The 14040-nt window shown below is 42.6% G+C and overlaps 1 protein-coding gene across 3 annotated transcripts in view; it reads right to left on the bottom strand.

Annotated features, from left to right (window-relative positions):
* Positions 1-4537, bottom strand: part of DPY19L3 (dpy-19 like C-mannosyltransferase 3) — a 57583-nt gene extending 53046 nt beyond the window's left edge. For 2 of the 3 annotated variants that reach the window (XM_069968579.1, XM_069968580.1), the window contains exon 1: positions 4223-4537. The gene's annotated coding sequence lies outside the window, so the exon portion shown is untranslated. The remainder of the gene's footprint in view (positions 1-4222) is intronic. The other variant, XM_069968578.1, reaches the window with a different exon arrangement.
* Positions 4538-14040: the final 9503 nt, after the last annotated feature.

Here is a 14040-nt window from a genome sequence, read left to right as displayed (position 1 = left end):
ATACTGACCAACAATACTGCATTCACACGAATCTGCCTGTAATAGCAGGCAGACTATGGACACATTTAAACGGTCCTTCACACTTCTTTACATTACAGGGCAGGGCTTCTTAAACTTTTTCTACTGGAGCCTCACCCAACAGAACAAGGCAATGCCGGGGCCTCACCAGGCTGACCAAGAGGGTGCCTGGGCCTCACTATCTGTGGTGAAAGTAAAAGCTGTAAATAATGCTAGGGCTAGATTTCACCTGGCTCCCAAGCTCTATATATTAATAACACAAGTACAAAATAAATTAATAATGTTGTTAAAATGGAGATCTTTGCAAACAAAAAGCGGATCATAGTTACTTTTGTGGAAACTGGCTCTCCAGTTGGGCCTCACCAACAACTAGGGGGCGCCTCACTGGGGAGGCCCACCTCACAGTTTGAGAAGCACTGCTCTAATGAATGGGGTCCACACATTGTGGACAGCTATGGATGTAAGCCCTGATGTCCTTATAGTCTATTGTTAGCAACATGCACTAGTTATGCACAATGTTAGACTAGGGTTAAACAGAGAGGCAGATCATGTGACCCATGAACCATATGATGTGTGTATCAGAATTTTTATGCAAACTATGGATCTTACAGTGCTCTCCACTGAAACTCCAGGCAGACACATAGCTGTAATCCTGTCGCTTAAACCTCATTTAGACAGAAACAAAGTGGTGGCATATTAACAACTGGGATAAAACCGTAGCTGCAAAAACCTAACCTTTCATAATTCAATGAACCACACTTAGCTGAAGAAAGGGCTGTATTGAGAGCCAAGTTTAGTTTACCTGCACATATGTATGCATATGTATATACGCACGCACACACACCAATCAGCCATAACGTGTATCTACAGATGGGTGGGGTTTGACAGATGGGTGGGGTAAATAAAGTCTCAAGACAATGGCAATTGTCACGTAGTAGGAAATAAAAGACACTAAGGGCCCTATAAGGGTGGGTTCACACTATGGAATTCTCGCGGATAAACTCCACGGAATTCCGTCGGCCATCCGCGCGCCTTTCCGCCGGCTCCATAGACAACATTCTATGGGCCGGCGTATTCCGCTATCCACCGAAAGAAGTGTCATGTCACTTCTTTCGGCTGATAGCGGAATACGCCGACCCATAGAATGGTGTCTATGGAGCCGGCGGAAAGGCGTGCGCCCGTGCACGCGGACACACGACGGAATTCCGCGGACATTGTCTGTGAGAATTCCGTAGTATGAACCCACCCTTACACAGAAAGATTATCAGACAGATTTTTTTTTTAAGCCAAAGCCAGGTGTGAATTTGAAAAGAGAAAAAATCTCAGTCTTTCCTTTATTACCTGTTCTCTGTTTATAGTCCATTCCTGTCTTTGGCTCAAAAAAATCTGTCAGATAATCTGCTGATGTAATAGGGCCCTCAGTCTCAGTCCTCCAGTACCCCTATAAAGTCAAGTTTTGAGGTTTTCCTTAGTATTTCATGGGTGATATAATTATAGTCAGTGTCACCACTGATGTTCTTGGTATGGGATATCCAAAAATTCCATCAATGACCTTGAGGACTGGAGTTGAAAAAACAAATTTGGTCTTGTTAAAATTGCTTAGACGTTTAGGCCGCACTCCCCAAATAGCTGCGATCGATTAAATTGACTGTACAACCAGGCCCAGGCTGAAGCACTGGAGGCGGGCCGACCCACCCTTTGTGGGAGGAAACTCTAGCCCCTCTATGATAGGGTTCCATTGATTATAATGGAGTCACGTCATGGAGGGGCTGGGGTTTCTTCCCACTAAGGGTGGGTCGGCCCACCTCCAGTGCTTCAGCCTGGGCCTGGTGGTTCAGTCACTTTAACTTCAGTGGAACTGAGCAGAAAAAACATCCCCTAACTGAGGACAAGAGTGGTGCTGTTTCTGAAAGAAAGCATCCATGTTTTTGTAAGTCTGGATAACCCCTCCAGCCTGTTCACTAAGGGTCCATTTACACAGAAAGATTATCTGACAGATTTTTTTTTTAAGCCAAAGCCAGGTGTGAATTTGAAAAGAGAAAAAATCTCAGTCTTTCCTTTATTACCTGTTCTCTGTTTATAGTCCATTCCTGTCTTTGGCTCAAAAAAATCTGTCAGATAATCTGCTGATGTAATAGGGCCCTCAGTCTCAGTCCTCCAGTACCCCTATAAAGTCAAGTTTTGAGGTTTTCCTTAGTATTTCATGGGTGATATAATTATAGTCAGTGTCACCACTGATGTTCTTGGTATGGGATATCCAAAAATTCCATCAATGACCTTGAGGACTGGAGTTGAAAAAACAAATTTGGTCTTGTTAAAATTGCTTAGACGTTTAGGCCGCACTCCCCAAATAGCTGCGATCGATTAAATTGACTGTACAACCAGGCCCAGGCTGAAGCACTGGAGGCGGGCCGACCCACCCTTTGTGGGAGGAAACTCTAGCCCCTCTATGATAGGGTTCCATTGATTATAATGGAGTCACGTCATGGAGGGGCTGGGGTTTCTTCCCACTAAGGGTGGGTCGGCCCACCTCCAGTGCTTCAGCCTGGGCCTGGTGGTTCAGTCACTTTAACTTCAGTGGAACTGAGCAGAAAAAACATCCCCTAACTGAGGACAAGAGTGGTGCTGTTTCTGAAAGAAAGCATCCATGTTTTTGTAAGTCTGGATAACCCCTCCAGCCTGTTCACTAAGGGTCCATTTACACAGAAAGATTATCTGATAGATTATCTGCCAAAGATTTGAAGCCAAAGCCAGAAACAGACTATAAACAGAGATCAGGTCATAAAGGAAAGCCTGAGATTTCTCATCTTTTCCAATCCATTCCTGGCTTTGGCTTCAAATCTTTGGCAGATAATCTTTCTGTGTAAATGGACCCTAAGGGCCCTATTCCACGGGCCAAGCAGGGCCCGATCAATGATGTAAACGCTAGATCTGCTAGATTGCTGCTCGTTTACTGGGCCTATTTCACGGCCCGATGATCGTTGAGCGAGGGCTGCAGGGACATCGTTACCGATGTCCTTGCAGCATACATTACCTGCAGGGCTTCTCCTCTGCTCTGTCTTCCTCCCCGGGTCCCGCGTGCTTTAGCTTCGGAATGGCCTGTCAGCTGACAGGCCACTCAGCCAATCACAGGCTGCAGCGGTCCCGGCCTGTGATTGGCTGAGCGCTCCGTCAGCTGACAGGCCATTCTGAAGCTAGAGCGTGCGGGACCCGGGGAGGAAGACAGAACAGAGGAGAAGCCCTGCAGGTAATGTATGCTGCGCTTCTCAAATTGTCAGTCGCCCGCAACGCACCGCAATTCCACCGTAGCGATGCGCGGTGGGGGAACAATGATTTTAGGTCTGGCCCTATATAAATGATCAGCCGATGACACAATCATCGGCTGATCGTTCTCTCTATTCCACCGAGCGATAATCGGCCGAATCGGGCCGATTATCGTTTAGTGATCCATTCCTGAACATAATCCCTAAAATGTGTGTATGTATATTGGTATGGTGTGTATGTGTATATACATGCTATACTAATATACAAACACTACACTGAAATACATGCACACGTAGATAGACATACATATACACTACAGTGATATACATGCCCAGATATACATACATACACTATAGTGATAGACATACTAAACTGATATACATACACTACACTGATATACATCCACAGATAGACATACATACATTATAGTGATAGACATACAGATATATACATACACTACACTGATATACATGCACAGATAGACATACATACACTATAGTGATATACATACTATACTGATATACATTCACATATAGATGTACATACACTATACTGATATGCATACACAGATCTACACTGATATACATGGATAGATAGATACTATACTGACAGACATGCACAGATAGATATACATAAATACACTACACTGATATACATGCACAGATAGACATACGTACAGTATACTGATAGACATGCACATATAGATGTACATACACTACACTGATATGCATACACAGATCTATACTGATATACATGGATAGATATACATACACTATACTGACAGACACGCACAGATAGACATACCTACACTATACTGACAGACACGCACAAATACATATATAATATAACAAGTACATAACTGCAGCCCCCACTAAGAGAAAGAAACAATAGGGCCACCACTCATAGACAATAAGATGAGGCCATGTATCCTCACACCCACCAGTAATACAGAACACCCTGTTTATATCCGGGTCAGACACTTGGGATTCCAGCGTCCGAGGCCTTCACCGCCAGCGGGCTCGCCTGAATCCCACCCGTGAAAATTAGGAGCTGATGTCGGAGGCGCCGTCTGGTTTCCCTGGCAACCACACTAGGCCTCGCCACCCATCCTCTCAGGCTGACTTGGACACGCTCCCAGAGTTCTGGTTCTTTATTGGTTAAAGGTTAGAAGGGGACAGTGAGTCACACGAAGGACGACTGGGGGTTGTAGTTTACATCAGAATTCTGTAAGGAGTCTTGTTGTTAACCAAGACTACAACTCCCAGAGGGCAGCGCGGCTGCAATCATAAAGCGGTTACAGCGAGTCAGCTGGTTTCAAACCAGCAAGATAGGTTGTGCTGCACCCAGTGGTGTGTAGGTTTACTAGCTGCAATTTTCTAAAGTCAGAATATTTAAAGGGATTGTCCTAATAGGTTTGGCCCGCACCTTAGTGTCACTATGAAGCAGTTAGGCAGTAGGGAAGAAGCTTGCATTATCTTGTATTATGGTTTTCCTAGTGCAGGATGGAACAACTGAATAGGTGCATGAAGTACCGCTCTACCATACTCATGCTGATTTATAATCTGCATCCCATCCTCCAATATGTATATGGTCAGATGGAATGCAAGCAACTCCCGGGGGCTCACCAGGCTCACCAGGCTGATCCAAAACAAAGGGCCATTGTAGCAGAATTGAGGCATAAAACCTTATTTCACATCCACAGGTAAAATCTAGACCATTCACAGGAACACACCATGCGACACGTCTCGACTGGACGTATTTATCACAGCACAACATATGATATAGAACTATAACATATGATATAACACACACACACACACACACACACACACACACACACACACACACACACACACACACACACACACACACACACACACATATATATATATATATATATATATATATATATATATATATATATATATATCATATGATAACTATGATACATTGCATCGCATGTGCCTGTCTATTGAAAGGTTGGATTTTATGTCTCAAGTCTGATACAATGGAATTTTGTTTTGGATCAAATAATTGAACAGGGCTGAGCTACAATACCAAGGACAGCCTGTGGGCAAGAGAGGCGCTGTCACAAATGGATACATAATCTACTCTTGGGATTTAAAAAATTAAGTAGCTCTATGCAATGACTTTTCTGAGTAAAAAATAAAAAAGAACTTTGAATGGCTGTCACACTGACTGCTATCCAGCCACAAAGAAAGCGATGCGGAGCTCTAGTCAGGCTTCCTGTATCATTCTCTTGCCCACTATGTACTACTACCTTCCCTCCAATTACTGCATAGCACTCATGGTGTGTTCTTTTGCAGCTCTGTGTGGCACTGTATGAGCTGCAGAGAACAGCATCTTAAAGGGGTACTATAGCGAGAAAAAATTGTTTATAAATCAGCTGGTGTCAGAAAGTTATACAGATTTGTAATCTTAAAGGAAAAGTCCAGCGGAAATTTTTATTAAAGTATTGTGTTGTCCCCCCAAAAGTTATGCAAATTACCAATATACGCTTATTAAGGTATATGCTTATAAAGTGCTTTTTTCCCTGCACCAAGGCTTCACTTCCTGGATAACATGGTGATGTCACGACCCGACTCCCAGAGCTGTGCAGGCTGTGGCTGCTGGAGAGGATGATGGCAGGGGGACACTGAGGGACACAGGGCACTGGAGGGACACTGAGCATCCCCCTGCCATCATCCTCTCCAGCAGGCACAGCCCGCACAGCTCTGGGAGTCGGGTCGTGACATCACCATTTTATCCAGGAAGTGAAGCCTTGATGCAGTAGTAAGTGCAGGGAAAAATAACTTTATGAGCATTTCCTGTAATAAGTGTACAGTATATTGGTAATTTGTATAACTTTTGGGGGGCAATAAAATACTTTAATAAAAATTTTCGCTAGACTTCTCCTTTAAAGGGGTTGTACACCAAAAAAAAATCTCTTTCAAATCAACTGCTGCCATAAAGTGCCAGAGATTTGTATTTTACTTCTATTAAAAAATATCAAGCCTTCCAGTACTTATCAGCTGCTGTATGCCCAACAGAAAGTTGTATTATTTCCAGTCTGGAGAGCAGGAGAGGTTTTCTATGGGGATTTGCTGCTGCTCTGGACAGTTCCTGACATGGACAGAGGAGGCAACAGAGAGCACTGTGTCAGACAGGAAAGAAAACACCACTTCCTGCAGGACACACAGCAGCTGATAAGTACTGGAAGACTTAAGAATTTTTAATAGAAGTGAATTACAAATCTCTGGCACCAGTTGATTTGAAAGAAAAAAAAAATTAGTGAACAACCCCTTTAAGTCTTCCCATACTTATCATATCAGCTACTGAATGTCCTACAGAAAGTTGTGCATTCTGACGTCCGTCCAAATAACAAACAGGTCCTTAGTCTGAACATACCCTAATGCTGGATCACCCCTGTAACATTGGCTGGGATTTCTCAAGCTGTCTTATAAGTAAGATTGTCTGCATTGTCCACAACAACCAATCAGAGCTCAGTTTTGATATATGAATGAGCTCCAATTGCTATGGGAAACAAATCCAATCTAATCCAAAGCGATAATTCGCCCAATCGATCGTTTTAACGATTTTGAAGCAATGATTTGGTTTTTATAACGATCAGCGTTTAGACGAATAAATTGTTAGAAAAATCGTTAAAAAATTTGTGAGAAACTTCGTTATTGCGATTGTTTTTAAGCCCATCTTTTACATAGGGTGAATCTTTGAAAGACTGTTTACACTGATTACACTTAAACTGATCTGCGAATTTTTAGCGAACAACGATTATAGAACATGTTGAAAGACCAAAATGAACAATTTCTCGCTCGTCCCTTATTGTTTGCTGTGTTTAAACAGAACGATTATTGCTCAAATGCGATCGTTATGGCGAAAATTCGAACAATAATTGTTCTGTGTAAACGCAGCATTACTTTAAGCCATTTTGATAAATCATCTCCTCTGTTATCCTTCCTGCCACATCCTGGGGCCCATCTGTAAGGTCCTAGGTATCTGACTGGTTCTCTTTATATTCTAAGGGTATAACCACTGGGACCGGCCAGCTGTCTGCAAAAATGCAAACTTGCATGTAGTGTGGCTTTCAACTACGCTATTTGATCCACAAAACTATGCTGCCATTTTCCATCAATGTTTGTGGCCATACAGTTTTAAAGGAGAAGTCCAGCCAACTACTTTTTTGTTTTCAAGGTAGGGTAAGGGGGGACATAATAACCAGTCCTTATTTACCTCTCACGTGGCTGGACTTCTCCGGGTAAAACTGCAACTTAGGCTAGGTTCACACTACATTTTCAGCATCCGTTTAACTGATAAGTTTTTTGCAAAAAACTGATGCATTTGTGTGCGTCTGTTTTTGATCCGTTTTTCTATTGACTTCCATTATAAAAAAAAAAAAAAACACGGATCAAAACGGATGCGTCTTTTTGACGCACAATAAAGTACTGTTGACACTACTTTTTTGACCGTTAAAAAAAACGGATCCGTTAAACGGATTGCAAAAACGCAAAGTGAACCCACCCTTAGCAGCAAAATCTTACAGCTGTTAACAACTTAGTTTATTGGCACAACTACATGTGGTGGTGAATGTGACCAAAACCGCAGCCCCATTCAGTGACCAATGTTCCCAGAGCTGTGCGGGCTGTGGCTGCTGGAGAGGATGATGGCAGAGGGATGCTCAGTGTCCCCCTGCCATCATCCTCTCCAGCAGCCACAGCCCGCACAGCCCTGGGAGTCGGGGCATGACATCACCATGTTATCCAGGAAATTAAGCCTTATGCAGTAGTAAGTGCAGGGAAAAAAAAGCACTTTATGTGCACTTCCCATAATAAGTGTATGTTGGGGATTTGTATAACTTTGGGGGGGCAAATAAAAGTTTTTGACTGACTTTCATTTTAAGGTCACTCTATTGCCTAATTCACACCTCCCAAGTGCAGCCCGCAATTAGGATTTAGAACCAATACATTTCAATGGCGCCGTTCACAAGCACCATAAGGGGCTTATTTAAACGCTTAGGAAACCTTTGCTGGTGTTTTGGGTTAATTATTCAAATTTTCTGAGATAATGAATTTTGGGTTTTCCTCAGCTTTAAGCCATAATCATGAACTTTAACACAAACACTAGAAAAAGTTTACTGTTTATAATGACTATATTATGTGTTTCGTTTTTTGAATAGTACTGAGAAAAAAAACACTTTTTGATGATGTTTTAATTTATTGAGATGTATTTGAATATCTACCAGACAATTTATTATCAGACATATTCCAGCCTCCTCCATTAATTTCTCCATGGACATGAGCAGACAAGAATTCACATATAAACCTAAAAAAATGCCCTTATTTATTCAGTCTCCTTCCCCAAGTTATGAGTTGCTGCTTTCAGCTATACAGAAAACTCTCTCTCAGCTGTTCAGTCAGTCTCTGCTGTCAAACTTCTCCTCCTCTACCCTCTCTTTCAAGGCAGCCCTTATCTGACCTTGTAATGCTGAGAGGATTAATTGGTAAGTTCATCAGCAACTTGACCTCCATTTAACCATCCCAGCATTGCAAAGAAGCTACAATGTTGCAAATAAAGCCAGCCAGGGACTTGTCTAGATCAGCTGCCTCAGAAGGGAGGGAGGAGGGGGAGGCAGAGAAAAAAAAAGCTCACAGGTTTTTGTGTCTTCAGCAGAAAGCAGCAGCTGAGAACTGGGGGAAAGAGACTTATTATTTATTTAATTATGTAAATAGTCTCACCTTGAGCAGCAACATATAAAAAGTTATGTTTGAGTGGAATACCCCTTGAAAGCAGACTATTTGCTTCAGCGATTGCTTTAAGTCAGGGGTGGGGAACCTTTTCCATATCAAGGTCCAGTCGGGCATTAATAAAATCATTTGAGGGCCGCATACTGTGCGCGGCCGTTAGTAGCGGGTTTAGCAGCACCCGCGGCAAGGCAAAGTATTGTTCACCTAGTGCCCCTGCTATTATAGTTAACCCTCTGCGATGCTCCTTGTACCTTGATGTGAATCCTTAGTGATGCCCTGTAGCCAGAGTTAACCTCCAGTGATGCCCCTGCTAGCTGAAGTTAACCTGATACTGATGCCCCTTGTAGTCTAGTTAACCCCCAGTGATGCCTCTGATAGGCCTAGTTACCCCCCCCCCCCAGTCATGTCCCTGGTAGCCTAGTTAACCCCCCCCAGTCATGTCCCTGGTAGCCTAGTTAACCCCCCCCCTCCTCCACCCCAGTCATGTCCTTGGTAGCCTAGTTAACCACCAGTGCCTGTCCCAAATGAAAAAAAAAACAAACAAAAAAAAACATCCCACTCACCTTTCCTTCGCTCCCCAGGTCCTCTTCTCTCCCCTCTAGTCCTGCAGGCGGTGCGCAATAAAATGACGTAATTGCGCGCGGCCCGCAGAAGAGAGACGTGCGCCGCTCTGGTGGGGACGTAGCCGGCACAGACAGCATCCTCCTGTGTCTGGCTGCAGTCACAGAGACAGGAGGGATGCGGTGTATACCGGCTCCTGCCCAACCAGAGCGAGCACACCCCAGGGGAGCTGCGGGCCGCATCGGGAGGTCTCAGGGGCCGGATGCGGCACGTGGGCCAGAGGTTCCCCACCCCTGCTTTATTGTGTAACTGTCATTTTTTTATTGCAGAAATCAGTAGTATAAGCAATTTTAAGAAACTCTGTAATAGGTTTTATTAGTCAAAAAAGCCTCCTTCTGTACTCAAGAAGCAATCTCCCAGCCTCTCCCCCCCCCCCCCCCGACTTCTTATCTGTGCATTATCAGGCAAACACATCTTCATTACAGAGAAGCCAGTGAAGACGGGTTCTGCTCTCTCCATTCTGTGCCTATGAAGGGGGGAGGGACTGAGGGAGCAGGAAGAGGTGACATGAAGGTCAGCTGTTTGTAGACTGTCTGGGCACCTAAAACGCTGAATTCAGGGGTCAGAAAGGTCAGTGCTTATCTATGAACTTACTGAGAGAAGATTGCAGGGTGTTGTGCTGTGCAGGACTGCTCCGTGCTCAGTCACTCCTAACAGCCCCTCCCCTCTCCATAGCCACATAATGGACACAGAAATCTTGCTTCTTCTGAAGTTAGGGGGGAGGCTGGGAGATTGCTTTTTCAGTCCAGAAGGAAACTCTTTTGGTTTATAAAACCTATTACAGAGTTTCTTAAAATCGCTTTTACTGTTGATATCTAATGTTTTTTAAAAAAAATGACCCTAAAATGACAGGTACACTTTGTGCAGCTTCCATAGGTTTATATATAGTGTGTAGGGGCCATTTTTTCCCCTTTTTGTAGATTTATATATAAGAGTTACATCATGCCCAGGGGCGGCTGACGTTTGTTGTGATATTTCTTTGCATTGTCAGGCGCCTAGAAACTGAAGACACGCAGACTTAATTAAAATGTGTTTATTACCAAAATACAATATGAAAGTCAATATGTGACAAACTTTTTGTAAAGCAAAATAAATTATTCTAACATTTTACAGTATCTTCCATTGTAGTTGAAATATTAAAGGTTTTTACCTCCTTGCCCTGTACAGAATCTGCTGCAGCTCGAAGACAGACAGTCTGGTGTCTTAAGGCAAGCAGAGCGCAAACATTTTGGAGATATAATGTATCAAAACAGGAGAAGCCGTTACACGGTCTAAGTGTCAGTTTATGAGAGCGGAGAACTTTGGCTTAGCAAAGGAGGAATGAAATAATACATTTTAGTGTTACATGATTCTGCTGGAAAAGTCACTGAACTGTAAAGACAAAAGGTATTGAAATTCGTCGGAGCACCATTATTTGTTATTCCTCAAAATGACAACAATATAAGAAAAAAGGACAAAACGACAGGATTCTAACCCAGTGGACTCTGCACAATCCCAAGGCCTCACTAGCCTCTGATAAAGGCTGTCAGATGAGAATTCGGCCAATGGGTCATAGAACTAACTCCACTACAAAAAGGGCAAACGTTTAGCTGGGTTGAACATCTCAACACATGAAGTGGAATATCTGGCATCATTTCTGACCTCTAGGTGGAAACAAGGGGTCCTTGTTACCCTTGAAAGATGAGGGAGGCCTAGTGACCCCTGGCAGTAATTGTACACGTTAGATTGTCAGTGGATCATAAATCAGCAGAACCTAGCCAGCTTAAGCTACACATATAAGGACCAGCAACCAAAAACTGGATTCAATCAGAACTACTTTATAAGACTTTTTTGCAATCCATGGAGGCCACATAATTAGAGATGAGCGAATCTACGGTCGTAACCAAGCGAAGAAATTGGTTACACACCTTTAGGTTGCTGCTTTTAAAGTTTGCTCCAGGTCCCTGGAAAAACTGGATGCAGTTCTAAGAGAAGTTTTCCAAGACTGCATCCAGCTTTTTCAGGCACGCAGAGCAGATAAAGCAATGTAACAAAATGCTTCGCTTTATTACTGCTGTAGATTTACTCATCTCTACTCAAATCATAGATTAGAAACACGTCACTTTCCAGTATCTGCAGCTCATCACACAAAAATATCCAGTCTATGGGGGAACCCAATGTCTCACACAGTTTTGTTAATGTGATCATGATACAAGAAATCAGACTACCTTAGCCCTAACAATGCTCATTTGTCCCCAACCATTGCTCATACCCAAACTCACTAATAGAAGTCCTGCAGTGCCAATTTACATAATTTTAGGCATACTGCATCCATCACGCAATAATGCCAGTGTCAAAATTCAACTAGCAAATGTTTGCAAATTTATATTCCTTTGTATTAGTCATAAAGGGGTTAACCAGGATTAAAAACAAAAACAAAAAGAAACTACCTTCTTGTGTCTGGGGTATGTGTGGTATTACAATTCAGCTCTATTCACTTCAATGGAACCAAGCTGCAAAACCCCACGCAAACTGAGGACTAGAGTGGTGCACCTATGTTTTTTAAAGCTTTGATAACCCCTTTTATATAGGTCGAATCTAGTTTTTCAGTTTAATGTGGCTCCTGACAATTACTCAACGTTAAATATGACTCACAGGGTACAAATTGTTGGCAACGTCTGACCTATAAGAATCACTTATTGCCCATGACAAAGGCTGTGTTCACACTGTGCATTTTTATTTCATTTTTAATGTGCATTTCTTGTTTTGGTTGGTGAAGACATAAGAGCTCAACAACTAAAACAGAAGAGACACATTAAAACAAAAAATGCAGCGAGCCCAGCCTGAGGTTTTCCTGAGCTGTGAAAACCTCTAAGAACACTGCCACCTAAACAGAAGCAAAACATACATTATATATAGTGGTTAAGGGGAGAATATAAGTAAAAACTACTCAAAGCCCATTGTCAAGGAAGGGGAGATGCCATCACCCATAAGTTCCTTTAAGCCATTAGCCTGAACAAATCAAGTGGATCAATATGATTATTACACCAGCACCATCATGCATGGAACAGAACGTTGATACCTGACTGGTGCTGTTCTTCAACTGCACCTTGCAGATACTGCCCAGGTATTATACAGAGTATTAAGATCACTAGTACAGCTCTGCTTTGTAAGGGCCCAATATTGCCTTGTGTAATAGGGGTAGTGATGAGCATTTGCTTGTTTATCGACTGTGTGTGGATTTGCTGGTACATTAAAACTAGTATACTTTTCTGACCTCAATGATTTCTACCATTACACAAACAGCATAAAGACAACTAACACTAGATCTGCAGTCCACATGGAATTCATGTCAGATACTGGGATCCATTGTATAAGGTTTCTGGGTAAATCCCAACTCTAATGTAACTATAGATATATAATGCAGCAGTAGCAGAACAGCGTGACCGTTATGCAACAATCTAACGATCCAGAGGCCAAATTGGACAGATTGATAAATTTGGGCCCTAAGAACAGCAGTAGGGTTTTATTTTGCAGAAGCAGAATTACATATGCCAATAACTACATCAAAAGCAGAAAAAAAAAAAATGTCACACTGTAAAGTCCCCAGTTACTTGTACAGAACCATTCTGACTGCAAAACGTAGAGTACCCAAAAGCAACCACAATACAGCTGTCATCTTCCTAAGGCAAACTGGAAAATGAAAGCGGAGACCCAACAGGCTGCTATGGATAATTCCCCTCCCCCTCTGTGCTTTTAGCTTTATTTTTTTCTCAATTGCCACATACAATATCTAGCGCAGATTTACGCAAAAGAAAATGCATCATTTTGCACAGGAAAGAAAAGAAATACTAAGCTTTAAATATCATAATGTAGTATAAAAAAAGCGATTACTGGTCAGTTATGAAACCCTAATAATAAAGAGCAAATGTAGAGAAAGAAATGTGCAAAACTAATATAAATTATAACTAACATCAGTTTTTCAGTTTATCGCATACAGGTCACCCACTTACAATTGGGGGCAGCCACTGCGGATTTTATATCCACATTGTGACTTATCGGGGGCAATTTCACTTGAAAGTTACTGCCACCACTGAATGCAGTTAATGTGTACGCAAAACTAAAATGGTGTATGGCTACCTCCACACGGCAGACAAAAGAGCCCCGCAATCCCTGAGCTGTCAAGGTAGGGATGTGCCATGCTTTGTCATCACAGCATGGCTCATGGTGGGTTGTACCATCTTGCCAGCAAGGCCTACATAGTGACTGAGATAAATCCTAAGGCTGCCATGTAGTCCTAGTCTAAAGTGGTTCCAAACGTATAGGAAACTCCTGAAAACGCCCTTTTAGTATATGCTTAATAGGGAGGTGGACCATTTTTACTGATATTGATTTA

The sequence above is a fragment of the Dendropsophus ebraccatus genome, chromosome 4, assembly GCF_027789765.1.
Source record: "Dendropsophus ebraccatus isolate aDenEbr1 chromosome 4, aDenEbr1.pat, whole genome shotgun sequence".
Taxonomy (NCBI): Eukaryota; Metazoa; Chordata; class Amphibia; order Anura; family Hylidae; genus Dendropsophus; species Dendropsophus ebraccatus.
The sequence above is the reverse complement of the archived record's forward strand: the minus strand, read 5'-3'. Positions and strand labels throughout refer to the sequence as shown.